The following is an 18435-nucleotide window of genomic DNA, read 5'->3' as shown; positions in this document are numbered from 1 at the left end:
CATCCCACTTCTATTCCCAGAATGTAAGTCAACCGGTTCTCGACAGTTGGTTTAGGTGAGAAAGTCGTGCCGAAATCGAGTCTTCTTCCGATTACTTTCATTTCCTGTCGAGATTATCTCGGCCCTGTTTTCATCTCCGGGTCTACTTCCTCCAGCTTCTACCTGAGGACCTTTTACTCGTTTCAATAGTTGTGGTGAGTGCACATTTGGGATGATTCATTAGAAATGACCTTTCATTGGAATGTCTTGTTTTAATTTGTATACTATCACCTTGGATTGTCAGTTGTAAAATGACAATAAGCAATTTTGAGGTTAAATATTTTATAGAGAAAGTTGCATTGTAGATAACTTCCCATCTGAAATAAGATTTATTCCCAGAAATATGTTACAGGCCACTCAAAACGATTTATGGGTATTTTGCGTTATACGACCTAATTGCTTTAAACGTTTCCTACGTTTAATAAGAGAGTTACTGTGATGCATTAATGCTAGGAACAATTTTTTAGACCTGTATTACATCAATACATGAAAGTAGGTAAGCAGTAATCAGTGAGCGGCAACCAGTATTCATTGTTCCTTATCTTATCGCAAAATCCGGTTTTATCTGGTATTGGCGCAGGTTCCGGTCTACCTATGCAGTCGCAGTGTCTTGTTGTGAGACGATTGATTCCGATTTATGTGAATTTCTTTTTCGGCAACAATATAAAGAGATAGATATATGCATTCGAACAAATAAACCAAAGACGTGGCTTTTGGCCACCAAACGTTTAAGGAATTCGTTTGTTAAGTTCGTAAGTTTAAGTTATGTTGTGTGTGTGTTTTTTATTGAAATATAGTGTTTTTGTGTGTGTAGAATATAGTGCAGAACATTTGTTCACTACATCAAATCACTATTTCAGGTAAGTTAAATACTCTAAGTAAACGTAGAAAACGTTTAAAGAAATTAGATCGTATAACGCAAAAGACCCCGATTTATTTTCTACCTATGAAGATAACAGTATGCTAGATAAAACGATTGTAGGACTGTAGGTCCACGCCTAGTTTGACGAGGGTGGCTGACGTCACTTTTCTGCAGGTACGCCGATACAGTTAGTCCACAGGTATCGGCGTGGACTAACTGTCCTACTTTTCAAAACTGACTTGGCCGTGCATTAGTTTTTCTACCTGCACTTATTCTTTATTTTGGTCAGTGATGCTTCCACTACATTCGCACAGCGTACTGCTAAAGCAGCAAATATTAACAACAGTTTACTCAAGCTATCACATATGAAGTGGATTACTAATAGGGATTATATCTTAGCGAATTCCATATAGCATTATATTACTATCTGATTAATTTTAGTTTTATTAGTCCTATTAGTTTTATTCCCCTTTAAAATAAACCGTTAACCGTTAAAAGTTTTAAAATTTGATGTTTAGTTAGTAAAAAAGCTCTAGTTAATATTGCTTTGTTTTCTCGAACAAGGAACATACAAACTTCTGAGAAGCCTACTTCTGTCTAAAGTCAAATAAGCTATGAGTTTTATAACTATATAAAAGTTATATAGTACATTCCTTTGATGTCTGCATACAGTACTCATCATGCATACTCAATATTTACTAAAGTGTACTGTTAAAAGTAGACTTTTAATACAACTTTTATATAGTAAAATAGTTTTCTTATCTAAATATTTGTATTACTTGTGCTCAACAGTGGTCGCAAAAAAGTTTGAAATAAGAAGTGTTGTTATTATCAAGCTTACTCTATGCTTTCACGACTAAATGTAAGGTAATTTATGATTGTGCTACTATAAAACAATGTTTACACAGAACAATTGACTAAAGTTAACAGGCTCTTATATTATTATATAAATGACTTGTTCTCTTTACTTGATTTTTGATTTTTCTGTGCATTCTTACGATATTTTAATCGTTGTTCTCCTAGTCGGAGCGAAAACGTATCCAATAAAGCAAAGACCACTATAATCGTTACAGACATTCTTAAGTTAGAAATGGCTTAACTAACCTGACTTTATTTTGTGTATATAATTTCGTTTCATTCTTTTTGCAGCTGTCTTTATGTAGTGTACTGAAAACTATTTAGCAGATATAGAGTTTAGATCTCGAAACATCCATTCAAGTGCTGCAGTGTGAGTACGACGATCCCTTGTCAACCCCTCGTCAAAAGAAACCCGTGAGTCGGACAGTGGGTCCCAAGCCGGGACCGTGGACCTACTGTCCACCCCTTAAGAAGTAGGTAAGAAATGATGCTTCCGGCAGTTTTATGACGTGGACCTACAGTCCGTTTACCAGATAAAACGAGGCATTTGTTTACTTAAGGAAACAGACCAACAAACTTGCCGTTAACTTGCTTCAATTAGAAATTGTTGTTCCATTTATATCCTCCTACAGATAAGAGCAAGAATGATTAAATATTTGAATCCACTTCCATTGCAGACAACTTCGCTGTATAAATTATACCGGAATAGATATGCTAATATTATCTTTATAAAGTCAGTCTTACGTAAAATGTAAAATGACTTAATTAGACAGATATTTTCTTCGTCCAAACAGAGCAATTAGCTCAACAAGTTATTCATCTTTGAATATTTGCATTGATTTGCTGAAGTGGTAGAAGGAGACACAATGTTTGTAGAATCCAATTTAATATTGAATAAGATTTTTTTAATGAGCTGGTTGACAATTCTCCTAAATCCAATTTTTTTTTCTAAAAATTATTTGTTTTAATATACATTGAGTACTAGCATGTAACTGCTGCTTAATTAACACAATATACCTAAAAAATAATTTTTTATTTTCTATGAGGTTCACCTTGAAGAAGACTCAAAAGACCGAAAGGATGAATCGATCCTTACTTCCAATTCAAATTTGGGATGCTCTTGAAAATTTTGTGACATGTGGGAACCAATGTTGTTAATGACTATATTCCTCGAAATCTTCCTTTATGAATTTGTTGAGTGAGTTTATAAATGACTTGATTTTAACTGAAAATCGCATGGTTTTGTAAAATAAGTTTTTTTTTAAATTTTAGTCTTTGGTGTTTTTTGAATAAATGTTTCTTTGGCACCCATAAATGAGATTATCATTTCAAAATTTGAAATGATAAATCAAATTTATCATTTCAAATAAAAAAAAACACCATCAATTTTTTGATTTGATTTGATTTAATCATTTATCAAATTTTTTTTTAATTTATTTATTTATTTTTTTATTTATTTTTAATTTATTTATCTTACGTAAATAGTCCTACTAAAGATTAATAGGGTAACATTTCAGTCAATATTGCTTATTTTCCAGATGCAAAGTTAATTACTATTTAATCTAAAGATATTTGTTATATGTTATCCAACTAATATTTTTAATTTAAACTGGCATAAAGCAATTTTGGAATGCAAGATACAATATATTATAAATATTTAAAAAATCTGAATATACATGGTTATTATCTTGTGACCCTCATATTTTAATCCTGCAGAGATAGAGCAAAGTTTATGAAGAAACTTTACCTAAGTTCTCAATACTAAAACTATGTATTTTACTAATTTTCAAAATGACCACCGTTTTTAAATATGACGGTCAATTTCACTATTTACAGAACAACTAAAATATTATGATAATTTTTCAGATAGAAAGTTTATTTTAATACTTGCATTTATTGTGGGATGTTGTGTTAATGTAAAACGGAAATTCAATATGGCGGATCGCGATTCTGGTAAACGTATAAGTACACTACTGAGACTTATTATTTTTAATATATATATATATATATATATATATATATATATATATATATATATATATAAACATTTAGGAATACAGTGGACTTAAATTAAAGACCCATTGTGAGGGGTTGGTCAAATAATGAAAACTAGGCCATAATCTTGGGTTAACTAATTATTTTATTATTTCACCCTGTTACACAAATTCAACCCTAAGATTTTAACTAATAGACTATCTATCATTGATTAAACCATTTTATTTCATGGCAACTTTAAAATGTCAAAAATTAAATGTTTATATACTGCTATTTGAGCACCCGTAGCTTAAAACCGGTTAATTTTAGGGGGAGACTAATAAGTTTTTGCTTGGAGTTATCATAAATTAACTTACAGGGTGTCCCAAAAAAAAGGAAATTGACCCACACTACTTGGAAACTCTGGTTTTTTTTTTTTTAAATTGACAAATATATTTTTTTATTATTGAAAAAATAAGTGAATTTCCACGGAGGCTTGTAATGTCTCAAAAATCATCTCTTTACATCAAAAATACCGTCGAAATTAGCCTATTTAATAGATACCACCGCGCGTATGGTGGTCAGATAATTAAATATGGCTGAATAGTGCTTTAGGGTCTTTTCTAGTATGTCCCCGCATTCTCTATTTTAATTTCTATAAGTTAGATTACGTTACTAGAGCTGCAAATGTAATTTCTAAAGGTAATTGAGGTTAGGTTAAGGTTTTTGACAATAATTTGTAAAAACAATTGAAAAACGAGTGTATTAATTTGTACGAAAAAACACAAATTAGTAATGAAAGATGTTTAAAATAATATACTATTCTGGTGGCCAGAACGCTTTAATGTCCTCCAGGGTTTGTTCGAACAAATCTGTGTGTTGGTGGCGATGTTTCCACAGAAACTCACACAAGTATGAGTCTAGCAAGTTGCGACTTGTACCGCATTCGTTCCTATTACGCCGTTTTGCCGACGCCCAGAGCGATTCGATTCTCTGTGTGTGTGCTCCTGTTGTAGGATCAACCAAATTTTCAGAATGGGTTAGATCACGCGATACTTGCCTGCTGCGCAGCTTCGCGCTGCTTGCTCTTTTAGGAAAAAAATTAACTCGAGCTTGCGAAGTCCAATCCCAGATCAAGCGGCGCGCGTTTATCACTGATAAGATAATACGAGTGGAAAACGCACCCTATACAGGTAGGGGGTGGCCAAACTTGTGATTCGTCGGTTAAAAGTGACCAACCAGAGTTTCAGGATTTCCCGCTTTTCAATTGACAATGAATTAACCGCTTTAACTATACGATCTTTGTGAATGCGGGGACATATTAGAAAAGACCCGTGCTTTAATATTTCGAACTTGACGAAAATACGATGCCACGCTGTGAACACTATTTATTCTACCGGGTGTTTTAAACAGCTGATTCCAACGCTATGTGCAGTAAAATATCAGTCAGGTTGACCAACCATCCGAATAGCAGAATAACAATTCCCTTCAGACAACCGAACAAAATACGGGATTCAATTAATTATTTGACGAAACTCTCGAGGGAAGTATAACATAATATATGGTGTTTAATTGAAAGTTAGTAAAATTCTACTTCCTTCTGATTGAGTAAAAAATTGAATCGAACCCTGACTTACTTGCTGGTTGTGAATTCTTTTAAATTAAAATCTTTAAAAAATATAAGGAATTTCATGTAAAAAAGGTTCTATTGTAGGTATTAATAAGAGAACTGTGACAGTTTGAAGAATTTGACTACAACCCGATAGTGGACGACGATACCGATGATTATCTTCCACATATTTTGTCGGTCTTATTATTATGCACAATTATGTCCATTTAATCTTTGCTGATCCTAGACGCCTTCAGTGTGCATAAACTTTGGAACACCCTGTATATTAATAAAGCACGGAAGAGTAGAGCTCACCAAAAGAATGAGAAGGAAGAACTTAATTTGTTTTATGCGCTTATATTTGTGAAGACACCGACATGATCGCTTACCAAAGTGTCCCAAGAGACTTGTAGATCTAATTTGGACAGGACGGTCAGCAACAACGGCCACCCTGTGACGTCAGTAATAAATAACCATCCGACCGATTTCACAGAGAGTGGATATAACCGCCTGAAGAGGTGCAGCTGCATGCCTCAGGGCAAAAAACCCATCATCCCTAGTTATTAATTGGGGTCCTGGGGTGGAATGTACCCTGCAGCTTGGGGTCACCATTAGGAGTGGGCAGGGGGAGGGCGTGGGGTTTAATGACGGGGCAACTATCATTCCACCCCATTACACTAACACTGTCGGTATACCATTACTTAGGCTTACTTAAACAACGGATAGCGTGAACTGCCTACTCGTACATTACGAAGCAATTATAATACGGTGATCTGAGTATGAAAACCTGCCTTTTTATATATTTAGGTCAAACATTACAACTATTTTAGTGCATAAGATTACACCACAATCATTACCCAGACCTCAGCCCGAACCTCAGCACTATAATAATCGCCAGACCTCAACACTACAATACTCGCCTAGACCTCAACACTACAATAATAGCCCGATCTCAGCAGTACAATTATCGCTCGGATCACAGCACTACAGGAATCGGTCGGACCTCAGCACTGCAATACTCGCCCGGCCCTTAGCACTACAGGATCGGTCGGAGCTCAGCACTACAACACTGCCCGACCATAGAACTACAGGAATCAGCCGGACCTCAGCACTACAATAATCAGCCAGACCTCAGCACTGCAGGAATCAGCCAGACCTCTGCACTGCAATAATCGCCCGGATCACAGCACTACAGGAATCGGTCGGACCTCAGCACTACAGGAATCAGCCGGACCTCAGCACTACAATAATCAGCCAGACCTCAGCAATGCAGGAATCAGCCAGACCTCAGCACTGCAATAATCGCCCGGATCACAGCACTACAGGAATCGGTCGGACCTCAGCACTACAGGAATCAGCCGGGCCTCAGCACTACAATAATCAGCCAGACCTCAGCACTGCAGGAATCAGCCAGACCTCAGCACTGCAATAATCGCCCGGATCACAGCACTATACGAATCGGTCGGACCTCAGCACTACAACACCGCCCGACCTCAGCACTACAGGAATCAGCCGGACCTAAGCACTGCAATAATCGCCCGGATCACAGCACTACAGGAATCGGTCGGACCTCGGCACTACAACACCGCCCGACCTCAGCACTACAGGAATCAGCCGGACCTCAGCACTGCACTAATCGCCCGGATCACAGCTCTATAGGAATCGGTCGGACCTCAGCACTACAACACCGCCCGACCTCAGCACTACAGGAATCAGCCGGACCTAAGCACTGCACTAATCGCCCGGATCACAGCTCTATAGGAATCGGTCGGACCTCGGCACTACAACACCGCCCGACCTCAGCACTACAGGAATCAGCCGGGCCTAAGCACTGCACTAATCGCCCGGATCACAGCTCTATAGGAATCGGTCGGACCTCGGCACTACAACACCGCCCGACCTCAGCACTACAGGAATCAGCCGGACCTAAGCACAGCAATAATCGTCCGGATCATAGCACTACATGAATCGGTCGGACCTGAGCACTACAACACCGCCGGACCATAGCACTACAGGAATCAGCCGGACCTCAGCACTACAATAATCGCCCGGATCACAGCACTACAGGAATCGGTCGGACCTCAGCACTACAACACCGCCCGACCTCAGCACTACAGGAATCAGCCGGACCTAAGCACAGCAATAATCGCCCGGATCATAGCACTACATGAATCGGTCGGACCTGAGCACTACAACACCGCCCGACCATAGCACTACAGGAATCAGCCGGACCTCAGCACTACAATAATCGCCCGGATCACAGCACTACAGGAATCGGTCGGACCTCAGCACTACAACACCGCCGGACCATAGCACTACAGGAATCAGCCGGACCTCAGCACTACAATAATCGCCCGGATCACAGCACTACAGGAATCGGTCGGACCTGACCACTACAACACCGCCCGGACCAAAGCACTACAGGAATCAGCCGGACCTCAGCACTACAATAATTTCCCGGATCACAGAACTACAGGAATCGGACGGACCTCAGCACTACAGGAATCGGTCGGACCTCAGCACTACAGGAATCGGACGGACCTCAGCACTACAGGAATCAGCCGGACCTAAGCACAGCAATAATCGCCCGGATCATAGCACTACAGGAATCGGAACAGGAATCGGTCGGACCTCAGCACTACAGGAATCGGACGGACCTCAGCACTACAGGAATCAGCCGGACCTCAGCACTACAATAATTTCCCGGATCACAGCACTACAGGAATCGGACGGACCTCAGCACTACAGGAATCGGACGGACCTCAGCACTACAGGAATCGGACGGACCTCAGCACTACAGGAATCAGCCGGACCTAAGCACAGCAATAATCGCCCGGATCATAGCACTACATGAATCGGTCGGACCTGAGCACTACAACACCGCCAGACCATAGCACTACAGGAATCAGCCGGACCTTAGCACTACAATAATCGCCCGGATCACAGCACTACAGGAATCGGTCGGACCTCAGCACTACAACACCGCCCGACCATAGCACTACAGGAATCAGCCGGACCTTAGCACTACAATAATCGCCCGGATCACAGCACTACAGGAATCGGTCGGACCTGACCACTACAACACCGCCCGACCAAAGTACTACAGGAATCAGCCGGACCTCAGCACTACAATAATTTCCCGGATCACAGCACTACAGGAATCGGACGGACCTCAGCACTACAGGAATCAGCCGGACCTCAGCACTGCAATAATCGCCCCGACCTCAGCACTACAATAATCGCCCGGACCTCAGCACTACAATAATCGCCCGGACCTCAACACTACAATAATCGCCCGACCAGCACTTCAATAATCACCCGGACCTCAACACTTCAATAATCGCCCGGACATCAACACTACAATAATCGCCCGGACCTCAACACTACAATAATCGCCCGGATCACAGCACTACAAGAATCGGTCGGACCTGACCACTACAACACCGCCCGACCAAGGTACTACAGGAATCAGCCGGACCTCAGCACTACAATAATTTCCCGGATCACAGCACTACAGGAATCGGACGGACCTCAGCACTACAGGAATCAGCCGGACCTCAACACTACAATAATCGCCCCGACCTCAGCACTACAATAATCGCCCGGACCTCAGCACTACAATAATCGCCCGGACCTCAACACTACAATAATCGCCCGGACCTCAGCACTACAATAATCACCCGGACCTCAACACTACAATAATCACTCGGACCTCAACACTACAATAATCGCCCGGACCTCAACACTACAATAATCGCCCGGACCTCAACACTACAATAATCTTTCGGACCTCAACACTACAATAATCACCCGGACCTCAGCACTACAATAATCTTTCGGACCTCAACACTACAATAATCACCCGGACCTCAGCACTACAATAGATCGCCCGGATCACCGCACTACATAAATCGGTCGGACCTGAGGGCTACAACACCGCCCGACCATATCACTACAGAATCAGCCGGACCTCAGGACTACAATAATCGCCCGGATCACAGCACTACAGGAATCGGTCGGACCTCAGCACTACAACACCGCCCGACCACGGCACTACAGGAATCGGTCGGTTGGGGGTAGTGGCGATTGGCCCAGATGGCCTGAGTGGATGTCTAAAGGCCGTTTTCACACACGCGGTCACACTATGTCATATTACGTAACGTGACAGATTTTTCAAAAGGTTTTTGTTTCCATAGTTTTATAGAATGGGGTAATTCACACCGACCTTTCGCAGCAGAACCTCACACCGACACCCACAGACGTCGACAGACGAAGCTGCGGAATCGCTCCGAGAGCGATCTTCTTTCAAAACATCTGTCGACGTCGGTCCCTCCTCAACATGTGGCCTGTGTGTGTCGCGCATGCGCACTGGCTTTACGCAACCCGCGGTGCGCATGTCGCGCAGTTTTGTGCTACTGTAACTCTTTACAAGCAGCTGGATTGCTTTATTTTTGTTATCTTATTATGGAACAGTTTATTGAAGCCTTCAGAACGCATCCAATGCTGTGGAATACAGATGTTGAAGGAGTATAGAGACAGGAATTTAAAGGACACAGCATGGGGTGAAATAGCAGAGCAACTGGAACAAAATAGTAAGTAGTTCATTAATTGTACTTGTTCAAGCGTAAAAACTATCCAAATAACCCTTCACATTGAGTATAGTTTAGATAATATTGAACCACAAAAAATGCGTGTTAATACCTATTTCACTGGCTTTAATATTAGCATAAATTTGTGTCATTTATTACTCTTTAATGAACAGCCCAAATTAAATTTAGTACAAAATCTCGCAAGGGTTTTATAAAAAACACGACTTAAAAAAAAAGAAAACACAAACATGCATGTTAAATACAAATTGGCCATTATGTTTATACGAAAGTGATTCAATAACGGAAATTACATATTAAATTACTGTTCATATACAGAGACAGTAGAATAATCATTCTTACTACATGCCACAAACTGTAAAGCAAAACATATTTTTTTAATATTAATCATACACAAGAGCCAGAATACATACAAATTGTTAGAAGAATTAATTGTTGTTTGTTCGATTATTCATTAGGATGGTGGTTCCGCCACTGCCATGGCACACTCCTTCTTTGGACATGAAGTATTTAACAAAGTGATTTCTTATCTCGGTAGCTTCTTTAGATGGGGCCTGAGCACCCATAACAAGGAATAGGTTTCCATGCTTTGTCATAAGCTTCTAAAATTTCCACTACTGGAGAAAATGATCCCTTTGAGCAAAGATAAATTTGTGGAGGACAGGCTGTTGCTTTGACTATCATGTTTACTAAGTGCTGCTTACAGTTTTAGGGTTTGAAGTGGATACGCCATCTTTGTGCAAGAAAGAATGCGAAAAGCATTTTACAAACTACTCTTCTACATCTACAAAGTCTATAGTTGAAAATTCTTCTTTCGTTGTTAAGATTAGTAAACTTACCTTGTAGCATAGCGCCAAATCTTTCTCTTGTGCTGTAAAAACATCTTGTGTAGTTGGTATCTTTTTTTTATACTAATATCGTTACATGTCAAATGTTAAGATCTCTTCATACTCAGGTTTAGATAGCCGTGAGTATGTTGTGAATCTGTCATCATCTAGCTCCAAATCCTTCATCAGATGATGATACTCGCCGCACTGTTCCCATCTTTGGTTGATAGGGTGCACCCAGTGCATTCGGTTTGTAACCGAATACAACAGCATGAGTTCCTCTTCACTTACTCGAACTAAAACTATCGCCCGTCATCCAACCAAGGCAAAACATTTTTTAGTAAACGCGCTATCGCACCATGAACCACTTGCCATGTTACCTGCTGTAACTAAACCGACTGGACAGAGCAGAAACAATGCATCTGACGACGCGGCTTGGTCGCTACTTTTTGTCGACTTGTTCTTACGTCTAGGCTGTGTTTGAGCTGACTGGACTGCGCGGATGTTTTGTTAGTGCCAGATTGTCGGTACGTACCTGGTGTGAAGTGTACGTCTGTCACGCGACATCTGTCACTTTACGTAACGTGACAGATTTTTCAAAGGATATGCTTGTTTCCATAGTTTTAAATGGGTAATTCACCACCGACCTCGCAGAACCTCACAGACATCACAGACGTCGACAGACGAATCTGCGGAATCGCTCCCGAGAGCGATCTTTTCAAAACATCTGTCGACGTCCAGTGGCCTCGCGAAATGCGCACTGGCTCGCCAAAACCCCACCAGCGCGCATGACCAGACCTGTCGCGCAGAATCGTGCTGTAACTCTTTACAAGAATCAAGAAGCTGGATTGCTATTTTTGTGTATTTATTGTGGAACAGTTAATTGAATAGAAGCCGTCAGAACGCGTCCACTGCTGTGGAATACAGATTTGGAGGAGTATAGAGGACAGGAATTACTTAAAGGACTCACATCATGGGGTGAAATAGCAGAGCAACTGGAACAAACATAGTAAGTATGTTCTAGTGGTTTGATACGGTGCACCCAGTGCTTCGGGGGGGGGGGGGGGGGGGGGGGGGGGGGGGGGGGGGGGGGGGGGGGGGGGACAAGTGCGAAACACAACTGCATGAGTTCCTCTTCACTACTCGAACTACTATCCAACCGAGGCACCCACTTGTCATGTTACCTGCTTTCAACTAAACCGACTGACAGAGCTGAAACAATGTCCCAGTATGTGACAGACGTCGGTGGCGGTGTGAACTGTACGCGACATCTGCCACGTTACGTAACGTGGCATAGTGTGACTGCGGTGTGAAACGTCTTTAGTCCGTTGGACTTTGGGTCTGAGTTAGAGGTAGCCGCAGGTTTCAAATCCTGGTCAGTGACCATTGCACTTTTTATCAGTACCATCGACTCTGTACTGTATCGACTCTCCCCCTTATTCTGTTTGATAAAGATCCTCGCACAGGCCAGTGGCCCATGAGGGCGGACAGAATAAGGCCTTAGGAGGGGATCGGAAGGGATCTCAGCAAGACAACAACGCCCGACCTGTAGCACTACATGGAATCAGCCGCACCTCAGCACTGCAATAATCGCCCGGATCACAGTACTACAGGAATCGGTCGGACCTCAGCAAGACAACACCGCCCGACCTCAGCACTACAGAATCAGCCGGATCAATAATCGCCCGGATCAACACTACAATAATCGCCCGGACCTCAACACTACAATAATCGCCCGGACCTCAACACTACAATAATCGCCCGGACCTCAGCACTACAATAATCGCCCGGACCTCAACACTACAATAATCATCCGGACCTCAACACTACAATAATCATCCGGTCGGACCTCAGCACTACAATAATCACCCGGACCTCACCACTACAGGAAAGGGTTCATAGTCGCCGTATAAAAAGTGGCATTGTATTTGTAGGGGTTGGGTTGGGGGGGGGAGGGAATCATTTTGTAATTCGATTTCGTCAGGAATTCGGTTCAAACCAGTTCTAAGTTCTGTTACACTCAAAATGATTTTTTATCTTATTAACTTCAGTAATCATAAAAGTACTAGGTGAGTAGGATTTTACAACGCAAGATAATTCAATTTATTGATCGCTTTTATATACATACACAACCCACATTCCTGTTCTCACATTCTTTAGTGCCCCCCACCTTAATTTAAATATTGGTACGTCACTGATTCTGATACGTGCTGATGGATTCCTTCGAGCATTATTTTAACAGATATAAATGCGTTGTTGGAACACCGGAATATACCACATTCCGGTACTGCGTTCCCTTCAGTATCCATTCTACTAACGTGTTACTTACCCATTTGATCAAACCAAATTTGTCAGTTTCCTTCTAATTATAACATAACATCGCCATGTACTGATGTCAAGTGAAATAAATACAAAGTTTAAAATATTAGAATTTTAAAAATTAAAAAAATAGGAGATGTCATGATGCATTGTTATTTCATTATCAGGAAAAAAGATCAATAACATTGTCAAATTGTGAGAAAAACAGAGGAAATAATAATGATAAATCCTAATACAAAATGATTACACCTGTACAAAGAAATGTTTCAAAAATGTGTATTTTTCTCTAAAATTAATAAAAGGTTGTGAGGTTAAATGTAACTGTAACGTACATTATTGTGGCAATACTTCGTTCTTGGAGTTGGGATACCGCGATTTTCCTAGTCGTTGGCTCGTGTTTATAAAAAAAGAACGCAATTAAGTTTAAAAATAAAATTACTACGCACATATATTTCCAAACTTACCGAAAAAAGGTAATCCAATTCTCGACGGCGACTTGAAAAACACAAAACACTTCACTAGAATTCCACCACGCGCACGCGCGCATAAAAATGCTCCAGGGCGAATAACGAAGCGGTTCAGCAAAAACTGGGATTAGAGTAAAAAAACAACACGTGGAATGAAGACGCCGCAACCTTACCGCGTCGGGGCACGAGGACCACTGAAGAGCCGACATTGAGTTGGGACCGGCCGAGCGAAGCGACTAGAGTGGGCGGGGGGAGGGGAAAACTGGTCTCCAACTGAACAGCCACATGTAGATATTGTAATGCAGTAATTCAATAGTATAATTAGTGGCACCACCTTCGCTGCATTTGTCAACATTCCGGTTTGGTACGTTTTAAAACTTTTTGCTCGGTCTATACACTTGTTAGTTGTATATCATCGTATACAGAGTGAATAAAAAGTCAGGACCATCCCTCTACTTTAAAAAAAAATGTTATATGAGGAGATATCCTTTGAGTATTGGTGCAATGTAGAAAGGAAGTTTCATTTGATGATTTAGTAAATTCCCCCAAAATGTTTCGACGTCGGATTTCGGGGATAACTAAAGACTTTCAAATGTATACCCATCTCAAGTGACCCCTCTCATTTGATGATTTTGAAAATGTTTTGTGCCCCCCCCCCCCAAACAAATTCCGGGATTTTGGGGATAACTCAAGAGTTTCTAATTTAAACCCATCTCATGTGACCCCTCTCATTTGATGATTATAACAATTCTTTATGCCCCCCCCCCCAAAAAAAATGCGGGATTTTGGGATAAATCAAGAGTTTCTAATTTAAACCCATCTCATGTGACCCCTCACATTTGATGATTACAACAATTTTTTATGTCCCCCCCCCAAAAAAAATGCGGGATTTTGGGGATAAATCAAGAGTTTCTAATTTAAACCCATCTCATGTGACCCCTCTTATTTGATGATTATAACAATTCTTTATGCCCTCCCCCCAAAATGCGGAATTTTGGAGATAAATCAAGAGTTTCTAATTTAAACCCATCTCATGTGACCCCTCTCATTTGAAGATTATAACAATTCTTTATGTCCCCCAAAAATGCGGGATTTTGGGGATAACTCAAGAGTTTTAAATGTAAATACCTTTAGTATTGAAGTGCATAAACAAATTTAAAGAATGGTGAAAACCAAGAGATCATCACCTCTTTCCCATCCAAATTAATATATCATCAAAGTTGTGACGAAGTCTACACTTACTTCATATTCTTATGGCAAAGTTACTGTCCTCATGGAAACCGGTTTATTGGTGTTCTGAATCAGTTAGGAATGCAATGGACGAAGAATCCAACGAAGGTAAACTGATAGGAAGTTTATTCACAATGAGTGACCAAATATACCAATTCTTCAATAACTTCTTTTGAAATTTTCGTGACACAAAACAACAGAAACAAACATACGATACTCGCGACAAAAGTGAGGTTATGTTCATTTGCCGTTGTATGCACACGGACGGACTTTTTGCTTCCGACGGTTGTCGGAACTCGGAACATTTGAGTTAGGCATCTGCCACTGTTTCAAGTGGCTCATGACATTCCAAGACAGGCGCTCCCTCCGCGAGCAGAGACCCATTCGAAAGCATGGAGAATTAGGTGTCCGACAAAATTGTAACTGACCCGAGAGAGACACGCTTCCGACTGTTTGCTCCTCCATGGTGTGGCCAGCCCTAGTGTTAAAGGCAGCCTAGCTTGTACATAAGAATGTTCTAAAACTGCTTGTTTTGACTGGAGAGGCTAGTGCAGAGCTGGCATACCATCCTGAATATATCATCACTTCAGAAGCACGCGATTACGATTTACAATTACAATTACTCGCAAATGTTTTTCGCTATGAATTTTAAGACGGAATGAAACTCGTATCATCTTGAAGGTGTAAATAAGCAAAGTTGGACTTTAAAATATATTTTCGTTAACTTATTTTTACTGTCCAGGGTGGTGTTGCTTCGGTAGTCTGACGGTTGTGCGTTTAAATAAGCAATAGCGTAAGTTAACAAAAACTTTTTTAGTTATAAATTAATTGTTTTAAATAGCGGTTTGGTTTATAATATTACAAAGGTAGTGACTTTGAGAACTCCATTTAACATGATCAAAAACTAAGACGGTTTAATAACAACATTTCCATATACAGTAATTCTAAAATTTCGTATTAAAAGCAGTACATTTGTACTTATCTTGTACACAAAAGTTGGTCTTAATCGGATCTTAAATTTCGGAGTTATCAGTTTTCAAAGTTCGAATTTCAGTTTGGTAGAAATTTATAATTTGCTTTATATGTCTAAACAGAGAAATAAACAAGCTAACTTTTAATATACCTACCGTTACTGTAGCTCTACTATTTTGTACTATGGTTAACCTTCAAACTCACTTAGCTGATATATATATATAAATATTCTTTTTGATTCGCGAGTAAAGCGCTCCTCGCGGAGACTGGCGTAACTCAGCGTGAACAGTTGTGACGCAATGACTCAACTTATATATTTTTCCGTCCCTACAATTTTGCCGCCTAGGACATCCTCCTGCCTCTCTCTTTCTACGGATTTGATTGGTAACGCCAATCGTAAAGTTTCTTAGTTATGGTATGTTTGATTTACAATGTTTAAGCAACGACTATAGTCCTTGAAATATTCCATATCTTCATAGACAAACTGAAGGTATAAACTAATCTTACTTAACCCATTGAGGAAGCAATTACCCTAGCCTGTCTAGGACTGAATGTTTGAATTGATTTGGCCAAAATGTATGCGTGTGCTAAAATATTAATAGAATGAGTTTGGATACAGATAAATTAGTCAATTTTTCAGGAAATTTTAGTCTATTTGGTTGCTCTACAATATTAATAGTGTGTGTTGCTTTCACCAAATAATTTTTTACTTAATTTTTTTAGAATATATTTACAAAGGCTTTTAGTATGAACAACAAAAGATAAAAAACAACTGTCTATTTTTTATTTTGTTTGTTTATCTGTTAAATAAGTTTTTATTTAAAACAGCACAATGTTTTTACGTGGAAACCCAGTTTTATTGGATTTATTAATTATAAAGCATAATAACAAAAATCAAAATTCACTTACATTTTTATGATTTTACGACAAGGTCCTGAATTAATTGTCTGGGAGATGAGATAAAACTGTTTCACACAAGAATCAACCAAAAATGAATATAACCTCAACACATTTAAGTCTTTAGTGTAAAATGTATATCGGAGCACCATGAAGAAAGTGAATAAACATTGTTTATCCAACCAATATCGATTTGGCAATGGAAGTTGATTTGACAAGGATGAAGGGTGTCGAGGCTTGTCGATTTTATATGTAATAGCAAGTTTTTCTACTTTTGAATTTTTAAGACAGCAATAATTCAGCAACGAGATAGTGCTAATGCATGCATGATTTACGTTTTTACCGACTGTGCAGTAATAGTGAGCCCCAAAACTCTCATTTATTGCCGTCTCAGTGTGACCAGACTTGGCCTGATTAATATTAATCGGTTATGGCATTCGCTGGCCTTAATGAAATAACAACTGACTTAACCATTCTGGTTAAGTCTGTCAGCAACCCAGTCCTATTGTTGCTTATGCAAAACCGGCAAGGCGCTGTATTTGCATCCCGCTCCCATTATATGGGCCAGTTATTGTTCCAGCTGTTTATCGGGCATTCTTTATTAATTTATTCTCACTTGGTCGGAAGGAATTCGTCCATCGAAATAGCTGCATTGTAAATACTGTTGTGCAAACAAATTCTTGGAGGTTCTCTTTCGTTGTGAAAGACTGCAAAATCGGTTCTGGAAACGTTACGGCTTATTACAGACCAATAACCAAGATGCTGAAATATTACAAATATTTCAAATTACGACTGTTTCGTAGATTTGTATTGGCTATGCGACCTCTTTCTCAAAAGTATTGTGTTCAAAAACTCTTTGGCACCCAAAATACATATTGGTATACTTAAAATCTACATGGCCGCTCGAACAGGATAAACATAATAAAGTACGGAGAATAATTGACCGAGGATTAACTCTTCACCGACCACCTCCCTTCTACTGAACTTTGCTTTTATGTAGTACGATTTTAGGCACTATAGGACGTTTGCATTAGGTGCTGTGTCACACTCCGTCGGTTTTAGGTGTTGTGAAATGAGGTACTATAAGAATTCGTGGAAATCGTGCCAATTGTGCACCTTATGAGACAATGAGAAGACCTCTTCAGACAGATTACAGATTACACTGGGTGGCTGCTGGGTAAACTAGAAACAACGCTTTTGTAGAAACGATGCAAGGGGTTCGCGTTTCAAACGTCATTATCGCCGAATATTTTTCATCCCTTCAGGCTGATGTGGATTCCAGACTCCACGGCATTGTCAGTTTCAGGCGCTGGACTGAGCGGAAAGTGAAATTAAGCTAAACGCAACATTCTCATAAAATTTCGGCGTTGTGGAACATTTTAGGTGGTATGAGATTAGGTGCTATGAGACACACAATGGCGAATTATCTGAAAACTCACACGTTTGCATTCTATAAACCGGTCCAGGTAAAACAATAATAAATCAGCGACCTGAACGAAACGTACTTTACCCCAAGTGAACACAAATTCGAAAAAAGTGTGTGATATCATCATAGTAGATTACAAATCGAGCCAGTAGTAGTGGTCGTTTATAATGACTGAATATTTGGCCACATAGTTATACATCCTAAACAGGCGCTCCCCGTGCTGTCTGAGAGGTAATATAATATTACACATACGGGTCGTCTTCGCTTTACATACAATATCAGGTTTATGATGCGTCAACTTGTCGTTTACGGACCGACCCCTGCAGCTACCCATACTGACCAGCATAC

The 18435-nt window shown here is 40.2% G+C and overlaps 2 protein-coding genes across 2 annotated transcripts in view; one reads left to right on the top strand and one right to left on the bottom strand.

The window, feature by feature from the left end:
• Positions 1–13748, bottom strand: part of LOC124367916 — a 102694-nt gene extending 88946 nt beyond the window's left edge. The window contains exon 1 of the mRNA XM_046825121.1: positions 13560–13748. The gene's annotated coding sequence lies outside the window, so the exon portion shown is untranslated. The remainder of the gene's footprint in view (positions 1–13559) is intronic.
• Positions 752–18435, top strand: part of LOC124367917 (ankyrin repeat domain-containing protein 29) — a 90354-nt gene continuing 72670 nt past the window's right edge. Inside the window, exon 1 of the mRNA XM_046825122.1 lies at positions 752–899. The gene's annotated coding sequence lies outside the window, so the exon portion shown is untranslated. The remainder of the gene's footprint in view (positions 900–18435) is intronic.

The sequence above is a fragment of the Homalodisca vitripennis genome, chromosome 8, assembly GCF_021130785.1.
Source record: "Homalodisca vitripennis isolate AUS2020 chromosome 8, UT_GWSS_2.1, whole genome shotgun sequence".
Classification (NCBI taxonomy): Eukaryota; Metazoa; Arthropoda; class Insecta; order Hemiptera; family Cicadellidae; genus Homalodisca; species Homalodisca vitripennis.
This window is presented reverse-complemented; position numbering and strand designations above follow the sequence as displayed.